Source organism: Eptesicus fuscus, chromosome 13, assembly GCF_027574615.1.
Source record: "Eptesicus fuscus isolate TK198812 chromosome 13, DD_ASM_mEF_20220401, whole genome shotgun sequence".
Classification (NCBI taxonomy): domain Eukaryota; kingdom Metazoa; phylum Chordata; class Mammalia; order Chiroptera; family Vespertilionidae; genus Eptesicus; species Eptesicus fuscus.
Genome location: NC_072485.1, coordinates 6,758,566 through 6,765,801, shown reverse-complemented (window position 1 = coordinate 6,765,801; position 7,236 = coordinate 6,758,566). Strand labels below are relative to the sequence as shown.

Here is a 7,236-nt window from a genome sequence, read left to right as displayed (position 1 = left end):
ATGCCAAGAGGTCACTGTTTTTCTTTTTTTTTTCTTTTTTAAATTTCTTTATTGATTAAGGTGTCACATATTTGTCCTCATCCCCCCATTCCCATCCCACCCCCCTCCCCACGCATGCCCCAACCCCCTGTTGAACTTAACCATTGGATAGGCTCATATGCATGCACACAAGTCCTTTGGTTGAACTCTCCCCCTCCCCCCACCCTCCCCTATCCTCCCTCTGAGGCCCGATAGTCCCATCGATGCCTCCTTGCTTCTGGTTCTGTTCTTGTTCCTCAGTCTATGTTGTTCATCATTTCCCCTAGATGAGCGAGATCATATGTCACTAGATATATACTTATGAGAACTGAATGTGAGACGAGCAATAATAGTTATGCTGACAGGCAAATGAATCAGTCTGTAGTGAGTTTCTTTCTGGACCAACAGTTCTTTTGAGACCCAATTTCAATGTCCACCAGTTCCTTATGTGTACATGTCAGCACTGACCCCTCAGCTCTGGATGGTGGACAAATGGTGGTAACGGAGGTCCGACTCCCTCTGGTTTGGTCTCGGCCGGACCCAGGGGCACAGCTTCACCCGGACTAAGGGGCACGTGGCCTCACCCATACCCAAGGGGCGCGTGGCCTCACCCGGGCCCGGGACCCAGCCTCACCCGGATGGATCCAGGGGCACACGGCCTCACCCGGACCCAGGATCCGGCTTCACCCGTACCCAGGGGTGCAAGGCCTCACCCGGACCCAGGGGCACATGGCCTCACACGGACCCGGGGGCGCGTGGCTTCTCCCAGACCCAGGGGCACGTGGCCTCACCCGGACCTAGGTGCACGAGGCCTCACCCAGATCCAGGGACACGTGGCCTCACCCGGACCCGGGGGCGCTTGGCCTCTCCCAGACCCAGGGGCGTGTGGCCTCACCCGGACCTAGGTGCACAAGGCCTCACCCGGGCCTAGGTGCACGAGGCCTCACCCGGATCCAGGGACACATGGTCTCACCCGGACCCAGGGACGCTTGGCCTCTCCCAGACCCAGGGGCACGTGGCCTCACCCGGGCCTAGGTGCACGAGGCCTCACCCGGATCCAGGGACACATGGTCTCGCCCGGACCCAGGGGTGCGTGGCCTCTCCCAGACCCAGGGGCACGTGGCCTCACCTGGACCTAGGTGCACGAGACCTCACCCGGATCCAGGGACACATGGTCTCACCCGGACCCAGGGGCGCTTGGCCTCTCCCAGACCCAGGGGCGCTTGGCCTCACCCGGGCACGGGACCCAGCGTCATCCGGGTCTAGGGGCACATGGCCTCACCCGGACCCGGAATCCGGCCTCACCTGGACCCAGGGGCACGTGGCCTCACCCAGACCCAGGGACGTGAGGCCTCACCTATACCCAGAGGCGTGTGACCACACCCGAGCCCAGAGGCGCGCAACCCCGCCCGCACCCGGGTCCCAGCGGGGCCCCGTCCTCCCGATCCCAATTCCTGCCGGTCAACCCCCCCTCAGCAATTCCCCTGGCCATCCTGCCAGAGCTCCAGGACGGCTGCTGCAGAACTCGTCGGGCGGCTGCTCGGCGAAGCTCCGGTGCGCCCGGTGCATGGCGGCGGGCCGGTCCGGCGTCGCTGCGTCGGCCCTTGGGTCCGCAGCGGTGGCCGGTCGCCGAGCATGCGCACCTGGCCGCTTCCGGGGCATTGAGATTCTTGAAGGACTCGGAGGTCAGCAAGCGCGGAGTCTCCCACCCCATGTCTCATAGGGGCTCGTCTGTCCATGCTCGGCAGCCAGTGGAGCCGTCCCCTCAGCCGGAGACCGCCGGGGGAACTGCGCCGAGCACGTTCCAGGCCGCCATTGTGTCGCCTGAGCCGTAGTTCTTAAAGTGTGGTCTTTGGGTCACCTGCATCAGCATCATCCCGCATACCCCTCTTTTATTCTAGTTGTAGAGCATCCACTCAGCCAGCCCTATGGTGGTCTTGGATGGTGTCTGCTCTGCTCTCCTGTCGTAGTCTCAAAGTTGTTGTGGTAGGCAACAATCAGGCTTCTGCCCTATGCCTCCATCTTGGTCCTCCTTTGTATAGTTAAGTCTTGATTGTTGTTGGTGTCACTGGGAGGGCTCTCTTTGTCTATAAAGGAAGAGTTGCTGTGCAGGAGACACGTTTATGGGCCGGGTCTTGGTGCAGCAAGGCTTTGGCGCTCACTGAATGTGTCCCTTATGCGCGTGGTTGAAATCTGGTGTCATCTCCCACAGACCACTAGATGCCCTCGTTTCTGGGTCTCCAATGGGGTGTAGATCAGCTACTGCCTTAGGCACTCAGCAGGGATTACAGCAAAAACTGTAGTTTCCTCCTCCTGTCTGAGTGGCCCTGGAGCAGTCCGACTAGAACAGCAGTTCATCTGGTCCGCTGGCAGAGGGCAGGCCACCCACATGCATAAGCCATTGCTTGGAGCGCAGGTGCGCCTGCAAGACTTGTGGGGCGGGTCTTCAAAACGTGCAGGGCGGGTCCCAGGGCGGGGCGGGTCCCAGGGCGGGGCGGGGTCTCAGGGCGCCAACAGGCCATGGTGCGGCGAGCCGCAATGGCTGCGAGTCTGCTCCTTCTGCCTTCCACGTTTCTAAGTCCCCTCGTTCCGCACTCCAGCGCAGCAAACACTGATTGCTGGGCGCACCTCCGCAAGAGTCCCGCCTCTCCCCGCAGGCATCTGGGTCTCCCGCGGGTCCCCAGAAGCTGGATTTCAGGGTGATGGAGAGCTAATCTCCCCTAGGTTTGGAACAAAAGCCCCTTTCCCCCGCCACCAGCCCGACCCACGCGCCTCCGCACCTCGTCCCCTCCGATTTCGCTGGTTTCCTCTTCCCTCTTCGCTGTAAATCTACCATTCAGCCATCTCTCCTGTAGTTCTGGGCTGCAGACGCTCTGTCCTCCAGTCGTGCCCCTGAAATTGCTGTGCGCGGCGCAGTTCGCAGTTCCTTTGTTTAACTTAGCCGCCTTCTTGATTCTCCTCTGTCAAAATGGCTAGAGGACTTGAATGTAAGATGAGAACTCCTAAGAATCCTCCAAATCGGTGTTGGCGGCCTCCAGGGCCCCGAGGATCTCACTGCGCAGCTCAGCCAGGTCGGTGGCATGGATGAGCCCCTCCTGCAGAAAGATGGTCTCTTCCTTCACCGAGAGCCGCTGCGCCAAGTCCGCGGCCGCTGCCACAGCAGCTGCCGCGGCGCCCACGAGCCCCTGGCCCCGGCTGCAGTGCTGACTGAGAGGAGCAGCCGCCCGGTCTGGGGAGACGCGAGCAGCAGTCGCCACCCTCACCAGTCCATGTTTCAGTTGTATTTCCGAAACTGCCATGCGAGGCAACAGATCAGCCTTTCACCTCCGCCGCCATCTTTCCGAGGTCACTGTTTTTCAAACAACAATTCATTTATCAAAGGAAGACCCCTGACCTCAATGCTCCCGGGAAAAGACTCGTTACATCACTGAATTTTAAAGCTTCAAATAAATAAATAAATAAATAAATATCTCACCCAGCCTGTATTGCTCAGTGGTTGAGCACCGATCTATGAACCAGGAGGTCATGGTTAGATTCCAGGTCAGGACCATGCCAGGGTTGAGGGTTTGATCCCCAGTACAGGGCATACAGGTGGCAGGTGATCGGTGATTCTCCCTCATCATTGATGCTTCTAACTCTCTCTCCCTCTCTCTTCCTCTCTGAAATCAACAAAAATATATTTTAAAAACATCTCATTTGGCCCAACGCCCTCATTTCACAGAGGAAGGAACCAAGGCTAGGAGAGGAGAGGTGCTTAGAGTCACACAGGAGAAGAGCTTAGTCGTGTGGGAGCTAAGATCTGAAGCAAAGCTCTCTGTCAGGCCCAAGCATATGCAGGAGGATTAAGGAGAGCATTGTGGTGAACTGAGGAAAGATTTATCATAGGGCATTTGGTCCAAGATTGCACTCTTCCCGGGAAATCTATACTTATACCAACCACATAGTCTACAGCAGTAGTGTCCAATAGAACTTCCTGTGAGGGTGGAAGTGTTCCATATCTGTACTGTCCAATACAGTGACCATTAGCCACATGTGGCTAATGAAAATGTGGATCTAAAATTTAAATGGCATTTAATTGTAATTCATTTAAACTTAGTACAATTTCAAAGTATTCAATTGTCCCTATACAACTATTGAAATGTTCCCAAAGTTATGATATATTGTATATAATTTGCTCTCACACTTGGAAAAAGCACAAAATTTATGTTGGGCCATATAATCTCTCTCTCTCTCTCTCTCTCTCTCTCTCTCTCTCTCTCTCTCTTTTCTTTCTTTCTTTTTTTTTGCTCAGAATATATATTCACTGTATTTATCATGGTCTGCTTTGGAATGTGGCTCAGGTGAAGAATTGAGCTTTTGCTCTAAGTAGCACTAACATTTACTATTCCTTCCATCCTCCCATCCCAACCTATTGTGATATCAACATAAGAGCTGGGAGAAAAGGGGGGTTAGCTAAAAGAACTAGGAATAACTAGAACAATGATCTGCATCCCATAGTGCACCTATGTGGGAAAACAGCAAGCCACTCTGGGTAGCTGGTACATCTCCCACTGCTGCAGGCCTGTCAGTCACTCTGCCTGGGAGAAGAGGCAGAGTCCAAGCAAGCTGCTGTCTGCGTGTCTCTGCCTGATTTCTAAAATTATACCAGGCTTCCTGAGCCCTGCATTATTTTAACAACGATGGTACATACCTCCCTCACCAACTAAAACCAAAAGCTGTACAACCGTAATACAGCAAAATCGAGCTTTAACTATGTGCCAAGCCCTGTACTAAGCAATTAGATACATTATCAGCTCATTTGATGGTCACAATTACAATAAAGAGTAGATTTTTTTTATATAGTCCCCATTTTACTTATGAAGAAAGAGAGGTTTGGAGGGTAAGTAATTTGCTCCAGACCCTATAGCTACTAAGTGCTGAAGTTAAAGTCCAGTTTCTTCATCATTATGCAATCTTTTATATGATGCTTGCTACAAAGAGGTTATTCATTAAATGTTTTTAGTTGAATGAATGAGTGAGTGAATGAATAAGCTAGTGTAGGAGACATCAGCAAACTCAAAAGACATTCATCACTTCTATTAATATAGATAATAACGTGTTAGCTCAAGTAAGACTTTGAGCATTAAAAGGAAATGTCATTGGTGAAAATATTGACTGTGACTTCTCCTTGAGTAGAAGATGTGTGAAATTCTCACCTATGTAAAATTTAACACATCTATTATGGGCAATCGTTAGTGACTATGGAGAAGCAGAAAGGCAGTTTGAATAAACAAATAGAATTGTCTATAGAAATATTTTAAATGACTCTCTGAAATTAATTTCTTAATCTTCTGTTTTCTCACATTAACGAGTTTCTTGGCAATAACATATGTTTAAAATTTCTATTGCATTTATCTTTAGAGACATCAGCAAAAATATACACAAAGGGTTCCTATCTACAGGCAAACGTCCCAAATGTGTCCTAGTTCCTAAACTGCTCTTTGTTCCCAGGCTTTTCTGTCCGTCCGCACCCCGTAATCTTCCTTAGACTGCTCAAATGTCTGCAAACACTCCCTCTTCCTAGCATGTCCGACATGAGTTCCTCACTCGCAGCTCTCAAAGCCTCCCCCTTCCCAAACTGCCTAGACCAGTGATGGCGAACCTATGACACGCGTGTCAGCACTGACACACGTAGCCATTTCTGATGACACGTGACCGCTGAGGCGGCCGCATGTCAAGGATGAAACATTTGCTGCTCCTGAGGATGAAACATTTGCGAAATAATGCTTTTTCCTCAAAGTGACACACTACCCGAGTTACGCTCAGTTTTTTGGTGAAGTTTGACACACCAAGCTCAAAAGGTTGCCCACCACTGGCCTAAGCTCAGGTTAGCAGGCTCCACACTGACTCACAGATTTACAAGGCTCATTTTCACCTTCATGCCTTCACAACTGTCCCTCTGCCTGGAATGTCCCACCATTCTTTTATCTTTCAAGCGTTCACTTAAGAGCAATGATCCACATGTCTTTTAGACCTTGTGGGAAGCAGCCACGTCCATGGACTGCATATAGTCCTCAAGAGCAGTGATCGCTCCTCTGGCATGTTGGTTCCAACTTTATTGTCTTCTACTACACACTGTATTTGAAGTTTTTCAACTCCATGCCCCACTGGAACTAGTTTAGAAGAGCCCCAGACCAAGCCATCTGCTTTTATGCTCCTGACACACTCCTCTCATTTTGCCATTTCCATCTCAACAACCCAAGGTTTTGCATCTAATAAGACAGAAGACTTGGCAACAAGTGCAGATTTTTGGCTTTCTTTGACTCATACTGTGCAAGGCATTCTTCTCTTAGCCTCTTTGCTTCTTCACTTTCCTCCTCCTCCTCAGATCCAAAGAGATCAATGTCATCATCGTCTTTCCTATCTGTAGCTCCACTTCCTGGGGTGTCTTCCATATTAGCAGGGCCATACTTGCCCAAAGCTTTCTTCACTCCTGGCAGGCTGGCCTTTTCCTTTTCAGAAGACTTGATGTGATTATACCAATGTAGGGCATGATACAAGTTGGCAGGTGTTGGGCTGGAGACCACTTCAAATACCACATCTGCTTGTGATGGCACATACCCCTCGACAGAGTGCTTGTCCGCCAGGTAGTCTCTGAGCACCGGGAGGCAAGTGGGGATTTTCAGGTCTCCAAAACCCATGGCATCGCTGACCCTGGAGCTGCGCAGCAGCAGAGGAAGGAGGAGCGTGCAGGCAGCCGCACGAGGGCTAGTGTAGGAGACATCAGCAAACTGCTGCTACACTTCTGCTACTCAGATCTTCACTATGCCTAGTTCAAGTTCCACTTCTTTGTGAAACTTCTCTGACCACTCTTGATTTTGTTAAAATCAAGACAGATATGATCATAGTCTGTCTGGAACACTCATCTCCCAGATAACCCCTGGTTCATTCCTGCTCAAATGTCATGCTAGCTGTTTGGTCTTTGCTGATCACTCTATTTAAAATGATAGCATCCCCTTACGCCAGCACTCCCAAACCCGATTTATCTTTTTTTCTTCCTAGCATTCATCCCATCTTGTATATTCTATGTTTACTTGTTTATTGTCAGCATCCTCCTGCCCAGAATGTAAAATTCCCCATGAGGACAGGGAATTTTGTCTGTTTTGTTACTGGTTAATCTTGAGAACTAAGAATATTTCCTGACACATAGTAGATGCTCAATAGATATTGACTGAATAA

The 7,236-nt window shown here is 51.0% G+C and overlaps 1 pseudogene; it reads right to left on the bottom strand.

Annotated features, from left to right (window-relative positions):
• Positions 1–6,025: 6,025 nt before the first annotated feature.
• On the bottom strand, positions 6,026–6,698 carry LOC103293780 (elongation factor 1-beta-like; annotated as a pseudogene).
• Between the last annotated feature and the right edge of the window lie 538 nt (positions 6,699–7,236).